The 15,825-nt window shown below is 39.9% G+C and overlaps 1 protein-coding gene across 4 annotated transcripts in view; it reads left to right on the top strand.

Annotated features, from left to right (window-relative positions):
- The window catches only part of TTC29 (tetratricopeptide repeat domain 29), a 220,166-nt gene that overhangs the window by 2,199 nt on the left and 202,142 nt on the right, over positions 1-15,825 (top strand). For 3 of the 4 annotated variants that reach the window (XM_065634080.1, XM_065634077.1, XM_065634078.1), the window contains exon 1: positions 12,941-13,164. The exons of the other annotated variant lie outside the window; for it this stretch is intronic. The gene's annotated coding sequence lies outside the window, so the exon portion shown is untranslated. Of the gene's footprint in view, positions 1-12,940; positions 13,165-15,825 lie in introns of those variants that run through there. 4 annotated transcript variants of the gene reach the window in all.

Raw genomic sequence — 15,825 nt, 5'->3', positions numbered from 1 at the left:
AGGACCCAGAACATTAGGATGATTCAAGTTAATCTTGTTAGTCCAGCCCAAATCTTTGACAGATCTTTGTGATGCCAGTGGCTCTGAGGTAACGTGTCAGCTTACGGTTACATCTTTTCCCAAACTGGTGCAAAAAGGGTTATGCTCTGATTCAGCTTTTTGAGAGTTTGTCTCTTCCCTATAAATTCTCGAAAACGACATATATGAGATTATCTATAGCATATTGCACTCAAAAATCTGGATTAACGAAGCGTTACTAAGGCTGCAAAATCAAGCACATGTTAAATTTAACATTGCCCATGCATCCTGTGTTTTCTCATTTCTGCAGAAGTAGTAATACACGGTGTTTACACATACAAACACACACTACTTATTTTTATGTCAGCATCTTCTTTCATCCTCAGCTGTGATGGTCTTTACTTCATCAGCATTCAATGCTTTATTTTATCTTCATTGAAAAAGATGAGATACACTAATTTTATTCTATTATGATGACTGAACTAGTAATTTCTTTGTGGATTTACAGTATCTGTATAAAATCAAGCAGTGCTACTGAACAACCTAGACAGTGTTTTGAGACAAAGTTAAATATTGCCAAACTGCTATTAATTTTGGTGGTTACAGTGAGATGTCTTGAAAATGCTTTTCAAAGCATACTGTATTAGGTATTTAGAATACCATTATAATATGTTAAAGTTTGGCTGAAACTGTGAGTACTCAGTAAACTTGGGCAGATGTTTTAGATGGGACATGTAAAAAGTGACAGAATTAAGTGACCACCCCGTTAGTGAAGGTTTCCTTTGGAGTCCTGCCTCATGTTATATACAGAGGCAGACATAGGGTCTCATTCTTCAGGCAGTATTCAACTGTCTTGACCCTAAGAATATACTTTTTTCTCCCTACAGTGAACCCCTTAACTTGCCACTCATTTTCTGCATTACTTAGAAAAGAAACAGCTACAACAAAAACAACAGAAAAAGAAATGGGACAAAAATTCTTTACTTGCAAGCATAATATTGTTTTTAATATTTTGTGTAGTTCCTCAGATTTTTAGAAAAGAAACTGAAAACACCAAACTATATTTTGTGGAATCATAACAACACCCACAGGGATCTCCAGCAAGGTGGCAATCTTTGGACACATCTGACAGCCATCTGCTGCTACTCGACCTAACTGTGTCATTGACAGCAGTGACAGAGAGTTATCTTCCTCTCTACTGACTCTCAGTAGAGAGAAGAAAGGGTGTGCATCCTGTGGATTCCCTAACCTATTGCCCATACCATCCATGTTCCTGGGAAAAGAATCTTGGCCAGCTGACCAGATCCTCAAAGACTGAACCTTTCTGTCCTTGTATGATTATTCCTCATTTCCCTGCTTCAACCTTCTACTTCATCCTTCTCCCCACCACTGTATTTTGTCCCAAAATTCTTCTTCCTTTAATCCTTCATCTCACTTGTCTTTATTGTTCATAGCTACCTCAGCTCTCTCTCCAGTTTTCTGGCTTGTTCTTGGTTCGTTTCTCTCTGCTTTGCTGTCTTCTCAACCCAGTACTCTTCAGGGCTGCATTAGATGAGCTGGTATCCCTTAAAAACCTACAAGTATCCTGTTGCTTCCTGATATCACATTCTTACTCTGAGTAGTACCGCTCTGCCCCTCTTCTCACAGTTCTCATTTCCTCCACTTCCAGTTTGCCTCATCCCATCCTGCACAACAGGGTTCATGCTGAGTTTTGGAGTCCTTGCCCATAGGGCGTTTTCCTGAATGTGACCTCCCTCCAAGCTGAGTTATTGTCCTGCCTGTGTCTAGGTTAGGTAGATTTTATTTTCAGATCTGATGAACTATACCTCCTTTCTCCAGTGTACTCTTTCCTGAAATAAGTTCTCGGAGAAGTTACTCATGTAGCTGTTAAATGAGAAGGGAGTGCGATCAAGGACTGTCTTACATTCTGTCTCAAATTTTATAGTTAAATCGTCTTGGTTGTGTTATAAGGAGGCAGAAAACGGGCAGCACATCTTCCAGCTCACTCACCTCAGTGCTAGGTGTCACAGAATCACAGGGATTAAGTCCAAGGGGGATGATCAAATCATATTGTTTGAATTCTTGCATGCTGTGAGCCCTTTTATTTTACTCCCTCAATATATATTGCATCCGATAAGTTAAATTTTGACACTGAGATGATCACAGTTTCTTAAACAAGAATTGGAAAGCCTGAGGAAAAACACACACGTGCAGACACACTCAGATGATAAACAATGTGAATTACTGCCTTTGTCAATATGATGGTGTTTTTCTGAGAGCTGACACGATGGCAGTGTGTAATATAATTATAAACTGGATAAACAGGTGATGTAATAGTACATACATGACACCTTCTGTCACATTTCTTGCCTCAGTATTTTCTTTTAAACTATTTTGTTCTAGTCCATCAAGGTGCAAGATATGAAAATTCTACTATTACTTTGAGTAGTTGTGTGGGTTTTTTATACCAGCAGAAATGAGGAGTAAACTTAATTCTCATTAAGCTGAATTTTATTTCCTCCTTTCCTAAATAGAGCTGAGTGCCATTTAAATACTCTATTGTAAACCTATAGAAAACAAATGTTGCTGCTGAGGACATAATGCGAAAATGCATGAAAATTAAGGATCGTGATTTTGCTAAACTTGGGTTACTCATGTTTTTGTCAACTTACATCAACAATGAGAATATTTTAGTTGGAAAAGCCTTATAATATTTAGACATTGAGCCAGGTAAGTTAAATTAAGGAGATTTGATTTTTATATATATGCATATATGTATTGATTTCCAGAATTTATTTTCTCTTAAAGCTATATCATGTTTAATTTTAAAACAGTTACACTAGTGCTAAGTGTGTTAGCACACACCATTCAGGAGCTGGGATGTCCAAGCATTTTGGCTTTCACAGAATCACAGAATCACAGAATGTTAGGGATTGGAAGGGACCTCAAAAGATCATCTAGTCCAATCCCCCTGCCAGAGCAGGAAAACTTAGGTGAGGTTACACAGGAAGGCGTCCAGGCGGGTTTTGAATGTCTCCAGAGAAGGAGAATCCACAACCCCCCTGGGCAGCCTGTTCCAGTGTTCTGTCACCCTCACTGAGAAGAAGTTTCTTCTCACATTTAAGTGGAACCTCTTGTGTTCCAGCTTGGACCCATTACCCCTTGTCTTACTGTTGGTTGTCACCGAGAAGAGCCTAGCTCCATCCTCGTGACACCCACCCTTTATATATTTATAAACATTAATGAGGTCACCCCTCAGTCTCCTCTTCTCCAAGCTAAAGAGACCCAGCTCCCTCAGCCTTTCCTCATAAGGGAGATGCTCCACTCCCTTAATCATCTTTGTGGCCCTGCGCTGGACTCTCTCCAGCAGTTCCCTGTCCTTCTTGAACTGAGGGGCCCAGAACTGGACACAATATTCCAGATGAGGTCTCACCAGGGCAGAGTAGAGGGGAAGGAGAACCTCTCTGGACCTACTAACCACCCCCCTTCTAATACACCCCAGGATGCCATTGGCCTTCTTGGCCACAAGGGCACAGTGCTGGCTCATGGTCATCCTGCTGTCCACCAGGACCCCCAGGTCTCTTTCCCCTACACTGCTCTCTAATAGGTCATTCCCCAACCTGTACTGGAACCTGGGGTTGTTCCTGCCCAGATGCAAGACTCTACATTTCCCCTTGTTATATTTCATTAAATTTTTCCCCGCCCAACTCTCTAGCCTGTCCAGATCTCGCTGGATGGCAGCACAGCCCTCTGGCGTGTCAGCCACTCCTCCCAGCTTGGTGTCATCAGCAAACTTGCTGATAGTACACTCAATTCCCTCATCCAAGTCATTGATGAATATATTGAACAGTATTGGTCCCAGAACTGACCCTTGAGGCACTCCACTAGATACAGGCCTCCAACCAGACTCCGCCCCATTGATCACAACTCTCTGGCTTCTCTCCTTCAGCCAGTTTGCAGTCCACCTCACTACCCGATCATCCAGTCCACTCTTCCTCAGTTTTGCCGTGAGGATGCTGTGGGAGACGGTGTCAAATGCTTTGCTGAAGTCAAGGTAGACCACATCCACTGCTCTGCCATCGTCAATCCACCTTGTTACGTCTTCATAAAAGGCTATGAGGTTGGTCAAGCACGACTTCCCCTTGGTGAAGCCATGTTGACTGTCCCTGATGACCCTCTTATCCTTGATATGTCTTAAGATGGCACCAAGGATAAGGTGTTCCATCACTTTCCCAGGGATGGAGGTGAGGCTGACCGGTCTATAGTTGCCCGGGTCCTCCTTCTTGCCCTTTTTGAAGACCGGAGTGATATTTGCTTTCCTCCAGTCCTCAGGCACCTCTCCCGTTTCCCAAGACTTGGCAAAGATGATGGAGAGCGGTCCAGCAATGACTTCAGCCAGCTCCCTCAGCACCCTCGGGTGCATCCCATCTGGACCCATGGATTTATGGATGTCCAGATTGCTTAATTGCTCCCTAACCCAGTCCTCATCAACTGAGGCAGACTCCTCCATTGCCCTGCCTTCCTCTGGGGCCTCAGGGGTACGGGGCTCCTCAGGACAGCCTCCGGCAGAGTAGACAGAGACAAAGAAGGCATTCAGTAATTCTGCCTTCTCTGTATCTTCTGTCACCAGGGCACCCACCCCGTTCATCAGTGGGCCTACATTGCCTCTGGTGTTAGTTTTATCTGCCATGTATTTGAAGAAGCTCTTCCTGTTGTCCTTGACCCCTCTCGCCAGGTTTAACTCTAAGGAGGCCTTAGCTTTCCTAGTTGCCTCCCTACATCCTCTGACAACAGCCTTATATTCTTCCCAAGTGGCCAGCCCCTCCTTCCATGATTTGTAAACCCTCCTCTTCCACTTGAGTTTGCCCAGCAGTTCCCTGTTTAACCACGCAGGTCTCCTGGCTCCCTTCCTTGACTTCCTGCGCGTCGGGATGCTCTGATCTTGAGCTTGGTAGAAGCAGTCCCTGAAAGTTAACCAACTATCTTGGGCGCCTTTACCTTCAAGCAGCCTTGCCCACGGGATTTCCTCCAGCAACTGTTTGAAAAGGCCAAAGTCGGCCCTGCTGAAGTCCAGGGTTGCAATTCTGCTCGGTATTCTGCTCCCACCACAGGAGATTCTGAACTCCACCATCTCATGGTCACTGCAACCAAGGCAGCCCCCCACCTTTACTGCTTCGACCAGACCCTCCTTGTTAGCGAGGACGAGATCCAGCAGCGCACCTCTTCTAGTCGGCTCCTCCACCATTTGCATCAGAAAGTTATCGTCAATGCACTGGAGGAACCTCCTAGACTGAGGCTGGCTGGCTGAGTAGTCCTTCCAGCAAACATCAGGGTAGTTAAAATCCCCCACAACAACCAGGGCCTGTGACTGTGAGGCCACGCTCAGCTGCCCGTAGAAGGCCTCATCAACTTCCTCACCCTGATCTGGTGGCCTGTAATAGACACCCACAACAGTGTCACCCCTGCCAGCCTGCCCCTTAATTCTCACCCACAGACTCTCAACTTGCTCCTCAACCGCACCTGGACAGTACTCTATATATTGCAGTTGCTCTCTCACATAAAGAGCAACTCCACCACCACGCTTGGCTGGCCTGTCTTTCCTGAAAAGGGCATAGCCATCCATGACCACATTCCAGTCATGTGAGCTGTCCCACCATGTCTCTGTAATTGCCACCAGATCATAATCTCCTGACCGAACGCAGGTTTCTAACTCCTCCTGCTTATTCCCCATGCTGCGCGCATTGGTGTACAGGATATTTGAAATATCCTAATGTTTATGAACTCCTTCAGTAACTTCTTCCATTTAAAAAAATTGTTTTCTGAAACAACTTTCAAAACAAGGAAGAAACACACAGAAGTTTGCTAACTTTATAAAAATACCAAAAATTACTTCAAAATTCTAAAAAGACCAAGTCATTTGGACATATAGAGGAGGGCGATAGCTGTGTGTGAGCTAACATTACTATTTCTTGTCTGTTGGAAGAGCACCTGGAGACCCCATTTGTGATCAGCTCCCCACTGTGTATTGTATATACACATAATAGCCTTTGGTAGGCAGGAGGTCAGACAAGAAGGTGTTCTAGTCTCGTCTGGCCTTAGTCTATGAATAATAGAAGACATTTACTGCCCAATATTTACAATGAAAACAGACCTGGCAGATGGTGAAGAAACATGGAGGTACTCTGAATTCCCTCTTTACAGGTGGATAACTGAGAAACTGATAACCGACTTGCCCAACATCACAGATAAAGCTGAGTTACTACCAAGAATTAGACTGAGCACAAAAAAAATGGCTTGGCCACAAGCCTGGCCTTTCTTTTGCAGTCTCTGGTAGTTAACAGAGTGATTGGTGCAAAGGCTCGGTACCATTTCTACCTCCTCTTTAGTTCTTTTGAGGAAGTAATACTGCTCTGCTCTGAAGCAATCTTTGCTGTCTCCACCTGATATGGATGCGCCAAGACCCAGCCTTTGGACTGACTGTAAAAGTGCTGGAGCAGGACTTTGCAATTCTTTCTGTACATGCTTAAGGAGGGCAGGAAATAACTTCATGCCAAGCAACTATTTCACTGTGAAGAAGATGGATTTGTAAGTGCATTTAGCAAGTCAAATAAGCTCACTTTATCAGCGATGTTTTAGGTATAAATTCACATCAGGAGCTTCACCTAGGTGCCTGCCCTTTGGACTGCCTGCGTCCAAATTTTAAGTCTTCGCAAGTCCATACTCAGCCTTGGCCACTTTCTATGTGTGCCTATATTCATTTATATCAGAAGTCCCTAGACATCTAAAGCTCCGGTTCAGACTATGATCTGAACTGCCTCAAATGAGACAGTACTGGAAAGACACCTCTCTAAGGATTCTCACAATTCATAAAGTTAGGGTTTCTCTGCCTGGTGTTTCTCTTCTCTGGTGTTCTGTCTTCTGCTGTTCTTAGAGTAGGCTCTGCAAAATACATAAGAGGGAAGCAAATGTTGCTTTTCTCTTCAGCTGCTCAGTGGTGGTGGTATTTGCTTAGAAAAGCTGAGCTTCGAGCTGACCAAAGGAGTTTACACCTGTGTTCCAGAAGAAGGCTCTGCTCACTAAGCTGTAGTTCTCTGGGCTGGGTCCATGCTCACTTCCCTTTGTGTGTTACAAAATACGGTAGTTTTCCTGCTCATTATGCTGGGCTTTTTTTTGAATCTTATTCCAAAGCATCTAGACTTCTCCACATACCAGCATAAGGAACACAGCAGCATTTCACAGGGATGACCAAGTACCTACCGCTGTACCAGCAGTTGCAACAGCTTGCTCCTTATCACTGAACTCATACTGGTAGCCTAACCTGCCCACATTCAAAATGGTCTAACTGAAAACTGGTGGCTTCACTTTTGCTGATTTTTCTAGAGTTTCCTTCCTGGTCAGTGGAGAGAAACTGGCAAGTGCTCTTAAGTACTTTCCAAGGATCAGAGAGAGTACAGGGGAGAGTGCTGATTTCCCGCTGGCTTGTGCAGAGAACTTCCCGTGCCTCAGGTTCCAAAATGTTAACTGGAAATAATACCCCCTTACACGAGGAAAGGCAGAAAAGAGGAATATTTGTTATTCTTCTAAACATATGCAAATCCAGAAAATCGGCTGGAGAGAAGTGCTGTTACAATAGCTGTACTAAACCCAAATGTTTTTAGGTACTTCGCATCCTTTTCCTGTTGTAGAGGAAGAGAGCTGCTGCTTTTTCTCATTTCAAATCCTAATTTTATGTGATGCAAGTCAAACTCATGCTTTACAGCAAAAATTTCTGACGTAGTGAGAGCGACGGTGAAACCTTCCAATAATTCCTCATTTGCTTTGTCTGGGTCTAATTGCATTTGTTACAGCCTGAGTTGGATGCAGTCTCTTCAGCTGTTTTTCCTTCTGTGTACTTGTGACCTTTTCAGTGTTTGTTTTTCAAATCCCTGGGAATCCTGAAAAAGGGATGAAAGTTGAGATGCAGTTAGCGACAGATGGTTAAAGGCTAAAAGTGAGTGTCCAAGCTCTGCCTGCCCCAGATCATAGAAGTAACCAGGGTAAAAACTTCTTTCACAGTTTCTCTTAAACCGTGTGTTCTCTCACATTTAAATGACAGAAAAATCTCTTTGTATGGCAATAGCAATGGAGCCACAGTCAGGAACTCAAATGAACAAATACCCAAATACCTCAACTTGCAGTTTTGAGTAATCTGGGTTTGGATTTTTTTTTTTTTTCCTGCCTTGCTCTCAGCCAAAATACTGGACTTATTTGCAATGCTTATTTGCAGTATTTTGTTCAAGGCAAATGTGAAATGTTGTTTTGCCCAAACAAAAATGGATGTATTTTCTCAGCCCATGTACTCAACAGATGCTAGTCTAAATGGATAATAAATTTGGGGATTTCTTATTTTTAAAGAAAATATTAATACTGAAAAAAATTAAAATCCATGTGGAAATCCCCTTTCATTTTACATGCAGAGGTGAATGTGCATTGTGCTAAGCTACTTGCCATTTGATTAAAAGTGTGTTTTCCTGTGTGTTTCAGTGTCCATGTATTTAGAGGTTTTGCATATATAACTGGTTGCATGCTGATACTCAAGGATGTAGATAAAAAGAAAAATAATTTGAAGAATACAAAGATATAGCTACAGTATGTACAGGTTTACATATATATTACATATATTTGCTACATTAACTCCTGCATAAGACACAAATGAGTCAGCCCCTGTGAAGATGGCACTAGTTTGGAGCAGCGATTTAAGGTTCACATACTGTTGTTCTTCGGTCCTATGGAATGTCTTTGGGAAAATATTGTACATAATTCAACTGACTTGTGTAGTTTCGTTTCATTTGGAGCTAGTTAGCCTGTGCATCATATATCCACATGCTTGGATGTCAAGGAAATGTGGGTGGCAGATTAGCATTCAATTAAACTTAATGTCTTTTTTTGGAAAAAAAAAAAACAACTTCTTCATCCACATAACACTTAACTTACTTTGACTACATATTTTTGCTTTCAAAAACTGGGGATGCAATTCAGGATCAGACAATTTTAGGGGTGTTAATGGTTTTCGAGGTTGTGTGATGTTGAGGTTTTCAAGATTGTCTGGTTGTACTTAAACTGTTTTGTTCAGGGGGAAAAAAAAAAGTACAGAAACATTATTAGGCATGTATTCCATTTCCAGAAGAGGGGGGAAAAAAGAGGATATCTATTATTTAAGAGAGAAATACAGCCAGTGTGATAAAAGTGCCTTCCCACGTCTTCTGGCCAGGTGCTACGTGCATATAAATGTTTCACGTTAAGCTTTAAGATCAAGGAAGAGTCTGTGGGGAGCCTTGTTTCCTGGAGTTCTGCTTGCTAGAGCAGCTCCCAAGTACTGACTTCCCATCTTTTATTTGGTTATTAAGGATGAAAGGCTACATCATTTTCTGGAATAGCAGTTCCTTGCATACCATTATATTTGTCCACAGCTATGAAACATGCATTTCCATAAGTTCATGTGGATACTTAGCCTAACTTTGTTTAGCCACTATCACTGCTGCTTTATATATGTTTAATTCAAAGGATGACCTTTATATCGTATCGTAGAGTGAACAAAAGATACATGGTTTCATTGGTTGAGAAACTGTATTTTTTTAAATAGAGCTGGGTACAATGGGTCTCCAGCCTATGTAATGCAGGGCAGTCTCTGTTACTGCTGAAAAGGAAACTTTGAAAGTCTAATTTTCTGACACTATTCACTCTGGGCATTATGTGTATGTATATGTAGCCTTACATGTGCAAATTGCTAGCATGAAGTTTTACACTCTATCAAATATATACAGAACCAGAATAAAAAAAAAAGTGATTGAAATCCATTTGTACTCACTTTGCATCAGCAAATCATCCATAGGATTAGAAATTCCAGCACTTACTTATTTATCACAGTGACCTTGTATAAATATCACTTCCACAAAGTCAAGGCTTTTTTAAAAAGAAGTCTGGCAAGATTGGCACAGATGTTTAAAGTATCTATATAACAAGCTTAGCAAATAATTTTTTTGCTTGGAAAAAAATCCTGGTTTAACTATCGTATTTTGTTATTTTGCAAAATCTGTATTTCTGGTAAAATGCTATCAACATGAATGCTTCTGAAATTTGAATAAAGTACTTGCATTAACCTTTTATTAAAAAAAAAAGTAATAAACAATTTAAGGTAAATTTTTGCAAAATATTAAGTTATTACTAATATTAAATGACAGAAGTTATGCTTAATCAAATGTAATGTGTCACTGTAAGATGGTAAATGGTAATAACCTTTGTACAGAAATATGAAGGAAAGCACAATAGATGCAGCAATTTAGAATGAAACAAAGCTGTGCAAAACCAAACAAAGCCTTGTAATTTACCAAGGGTAGGGGTAAGCATAGGGGTGGTTTGTTTTTTTCTTGGGGGCGAAGGGTCCAATCTAGATCTTTCTCTTCCTCTAACCCGCCTGCTTCTGTGTCTTGCTTTTTAATGTGTTTGAAGGTGCTTTCTGGTTCATGAGGATGCCTGAAAACCAGTGTCACGGAATTGCTTGGGAAAAAGTTAATAATGGCGATCTGCTGTCTGGGGAGTTTATGCCTGAGCATTTTCTCTGACATAGTACTCATATCAAATATAAATTTAACAAGGACTGATCTATGTTCTGTATTCTTCAGATGTTGTTAGTGACTCTATGTCCTGCTGACTCTAGGGAAGAGTAATTGTGTTGCTCAAAACCAGACACATGTCTGGTATTGTGTGGAAAAGGGAAACATATTTTTGCATATACTCATGTTTTGTTTGTGGGACCAAGAAGCCCATATATATATGTATATATGTATGTCCAAGAACACCTATATATAAACCTCATACTTCTAACTCTTCTGATGTATGAATGCTACCATCTTTCTCTGGGACATACAAACTGATTTCTAATAGATGTGCTCCTTTAAACACCAAGAACATTTTAAGGAAAGGAACGTTCATTTGCAAGTAAACATAAATCAGAAATAATAATTTCAAATATATTCTATTTTTACATTAAATCACTTTAGCTTTGATTCCCTCTTGTTTGCTGTTTCCAAACCTTCCTGTGACTGTGACTTTCAGTAGCTTTATAGAAAGGGTAACCCAGCTTTCTAAAAATGGAAGGCAACCTTTTGCTCTGTATAAAAATGATTAAGAGGAATTTCCATGTGGTTGTATGAAGGCAACAGGAGGAAAAGAGAGCAAGCACAACTCTTTATTGTCTTCACAACAAAAACAAAACTAAACCACAAGGCTTTGATAATTTGTTATCTGGTAGTGGTATATCATTTTGAAATGCTTTTGTGAGAGTTTCTATAAAAAGCTGTTTATATCAGATAAAAATTTATTTTCAGAACCTTGTCTTGCTTTACCTTTAACATTGTGTACTGTGTATGGAGAAGACATTATTTTGCTCTAAAAATTGATTATAAGTGGGTTTGTTTTAAGTTGCTGTTTAAAAAAGTTAACATCTGGAAAAGTTTCATTTTGATTCCTAATTTCTGTGGTGGAAAATCCAAGACTTAGCCAGCTAAACTGTACTGACTATAACCAGCTTTACGAATCCCGTTCTGTTTCTTCATCCACTGTTATTTATCCCACTTTCATAGAAAAGAAAATGGGCTCCACAAGAAGTTGCCTTAAGATGGAAAAAATAGGAAAGACTTCTAAGTAGTAGAAGTTAAAGACGTGATTTCAATTCATTCAGTTTAGAGGATAAACACAGATAAAACCACAGTAAACAGGAGACTAATAGCCTTGTCAGAGGAAGGAGGCAGATAATCTGCATGGTCCATTGCTCTAGCAGCTCTTTGTTGAAATAGGTACTGAAGTTGGAATACTGTTTTTTAGAACAGTTCAGTTAATGAGAGTTTCTGAAAACAGTCTAGGAGTTCAAAGAGTCGAGAGATTTTCTCACAGATTTCTCAGACTTGGAAGTAAATATAATCCGTCTGACATGAACAGAAATGAACACTGTTATGCTTATGCTCCTAATCTGGCAGAACACTTGAATATTTTTCTACATCTAAGGATGTGTTTGAACACTGCATTGGAGAACACATATGAACTTGTGAATACCTTTGTTGAGAAGAATGACGCATCCTAAGAGTTGTGTTATAAAGGGATCTTAAATTGAAGTCTCCGTTACTCTCTGCTTCCATATATCTTGTTGGCTTCGTGCAGACAGTCAGGGTGTCAGAAAACCTAGTGGTAATAAATGCTTTCTTTAGAGTATGCCTTTGACACATTATTCTCCTGCAGTAAACTTTTTTTTTTTACTTCAATGCTCTGTTGAGTAGTTTGTGGCCTGGCATGAACTGAATATTTAGCGGGCAATTCTGAACTAGGCTTCCATAACATGGCTGTCTGTGATTACAGAATGGTTCAACTGGTGACCAATGTAAAGACCTATGTCCTTATGTTACTTAGCATTTGCCTTCATATTTTTCCTTCCCTCTGCATGTATTATCTTTCTAATTTCCCAGATTTCTTCTGCTTTTTCTTTGGGAAGCTTTTCTATTCACTGTGGATATTTTCCATTTTTCTCAGACTTTGATTAACATTAACAGATGTATCAAAGGGAAAGTAAATATTTTTTTGTTTCTAGTAATTCCTTATTATTAGTAAACCCTTGTCATTTTCTTGTTTCTGATTCCGTGCTTTTGATTCCATCCTCTTTTCTCTCTGTCCCATATTCTATCATATAATTTTTATTTTCCTTCTCTGCTTCTCCTGTTTCTTAGTTTAATTTAATTTTAATTGTTCCCATAGGGTTTTTTTTTCTTCCTCCAAAATAAGGAGTAGTTCTATTTCTCTTTTTCTGATTCATTCAAACCTGAAAAGGAATTTTTTACCTTTTTTTTTTTTTTTTCAGCTCCTTCTCCACTCTTAGGATTATAGAGGCATGAGGTAGAGCCTTGTACTTCTAAGAAAGAATATCTAATTGCTGGCATCTGCCCACCATAAGGAGCAAGGACCTATGCTCAAAAAAGAAAAAAAAAAAAATATATATATATATAAAAAAATCCAAAGGGAAAAATCCTAGAGGAGCCCCCTTGAGAGATGAAACCCACCTTCTCTGATGTGAAAAACACATCATTTACAGCATTTCTAACAGATCGCAATTGCTGTAAGGTAAGCCTTGCTTATTGATAATCTAAGTGGTTTGGTCTGTTTGTAACTATGAATTTCAAAGCTGTGTACTGAAAGGGAAAGCGAAGTTTTAAAAGTAGTGTGCCTGCTTAGAACGTGGACTCTGACATACACAGAGCTTGACTTCAGTCTGCTGCGTCTTCGTGCTTTCCCTGGAAATCGAAGCGCTTGGTCATTAGCACAGTGAGTCACAGTAATGTGTTATGATCTGATCTGGCATTTATAAGGAAATAGAGTGTCTCGCCTTGGATACCTCTCCTCCAGGTCATTTGTCCTAGTGATAAAGAGAGTGCTTGCTCCCAAGGGAAAGGAAAGCAGCCCATTATGTCAGCTCACACCCTGGAAGGGCTACCGATTTCAGTGCATCTGTTTGTGATGTGCTCTCTAAACGGGGTCAGTGTTATAACTGGGAGGAGGGAGCAGTTTCAACTGTGAGTGAGCGCTCTGAGAAATGGTGTAACTGGCTCTGTCAAAGGTAAACACAAAATGTAGACAAGCTGGCTTGTTTTATATTCACGTAAAAAAAATAATTATTCGTTTTTTGAATCATTGATTTATATGTCAGACAGATGAAAAGCAAATTTTCTATGATGCCTTTATCATTATTCTGACTGCTTTTAAGTTAAGGACTGATAAAGAATGCCAACTTCTGACATTACTGGAACAGCCCTATCAGCTTTAATTTTCTTTTGTTTTCTTGTTGTCAAAGAAGGGCCATTAGAGAGAAATTACGATCTCAAACCGGTTAATCTAGTGCTGTGCATTTTTGTTGTTTTTTTTGGTTTTTTGGGTTTTTTTTCATAAATTTCCCTAGCTAGATTATAAAGCATTATATAATCTCATTGAGAAGCAAGCTACAGAAAGTAGAAATTGCAAATATCAAACATCATTAGTCTTTAGACCAGAGGTTCTCAAACCACTGGATGACCATGGGTGAGTTGTCCACAGCTGAACCATTGTGTCATATGGCACAGTTAAATGTATGAACCCATTTATTCTGTTTGACTGTACTTTTGTGTGCACAGTTTTCTCAGCATGCTAGAGACCGCTAGAGTGTGCTCAATTATAAGCCTGATAGGAAGCACACATAGTGGTGCATAGGGAGTGTTCAAGGTTGCTGAAAGTTTATTTTTTCCACTAAATTAGGGAGCTAGTGCTCTTGTCATTATAGATCAAAGTTAATTGACCTCATACCATTAGCATCAGCATAGTTACAGCACAGAGTTTATACAGAAAGCTGGAGAATTTAAAACTGGGACGTTTCATTTTGACCACTCTGAGATCTGAGTGTGTAGGCTGCAGTTTCACACTCTGGGTGGGAGTAGCTGTGCAGATTTTGAAGATTTAATGCAAACGTTTGTTGCCTCAGATTACAAGCAAGCTCTAATATGTTCTGTTTCAAACCAGGTTTTAGACTTTTCTCTCTTTCTTCTCTTTTCTCTATTTTTCTCCTTTCTACCAATTTACTAGTTTGATGAATGTTCAGCCTCTGTGTTTTCTATAAAACATAATGGACAGCTAATAATACTCTGCATCTCTTTAGCCCGGCATATGCGATGTTTTCAAAACCTATATAAATATGAGCTGAATCAAGCATCGCCCAGTCAAGTAGGCCAGTACTATTCATGTATTTTGACAGATAAACTGAACTAGAAAACAAAATCAGTCAGTTTTCTTGTGACCACGAGACTGTGCAAAAGCCAAGAAGAGAACATTTGTCTTCTGACACCTATTTGCATGCTCAAGCATACAATGATTTTTTTTCATATATTAATATGTATATGATTATGATTAAAGGATAATGACTAACACTCTTTTGGGAATAGATAATATGACTTCTTTATTTTTATGCGAGAAGCTTTCAATGTAATACATAATCCTGAGTATGTTACAATAGGATTGAAACAAACAGAGAGTACACTAAAAAAATCCTCCCTGCAGCTCATTTGGATGTTAGTACAAATATATAAGGCAATATGTCAAGTGAAAGAGAGAAATAAAGAATTGGAGAGAGAGGTGAAAAGATGCTGGTGAAATCAGCAGAAAACACAGAGTTTCGAATAGAAATAAAAATCATGCTTCCTGTCACAGTATGTAAAGACTCTGCTGTCAGTCTTGTCTATTTTTAATGTGTAACAGTAAGGGAATAGAAATATTCTGTATGTTTCACTATCGTGATATGATAACGTCTATCAGTATGTATACCAGCATATATCTCTGTGTTATATGTGAATAGAAAATATTTGGGGAGAAATTCTACATTTACCAGTGAATAGTAGCATCTTGACAGAAAGAAGGAGCCCGAAAATAACAATACCATGCAGAGAGTTATTGTAAATTAAATCACCTTTTTTCTTTTTTCTTTTTTTTTTTTTCTTGAAGTGTATGTGTTTGCAGTATACTCTTCCAAGACTTTGGTATCACAGAATAACTGTTAGTGTTTAGTCACTTTCTGCACCAATGATTCCATCTGCTGGGGATTCAATTGATTTTTCACATCTCGGCGTAAGAAAGCCCAGACTGTGCCCTATTGCCTGTGAGTGTGTGGTGGCACCACAGCAGTGAGGGATGTCAAGGCAAATGCTTTTAGGACAAGAGCAATGATGATGGAATACCACAGAGAGCTTTAAGGTTTCATGGAAC

This window comes from Caloenas nicobarica, chromosome 4, assembly GCF_036013445.1.
Source record: "Caloenas nicobarica isolate bCalNic1 chromosome 4, bCalNic1.hap1, whole genome shotgun sequence".
NCBI lineage: Eukaryota > Metazoa > Chordata > Aves > Columbiformes > Columbidae > Caloenas > Caloenas nicobarica.
Note: the sequence above shows the minus strand (reverse complement) of the source record. Positions and strands in the feature narration are given on the sequence as shown.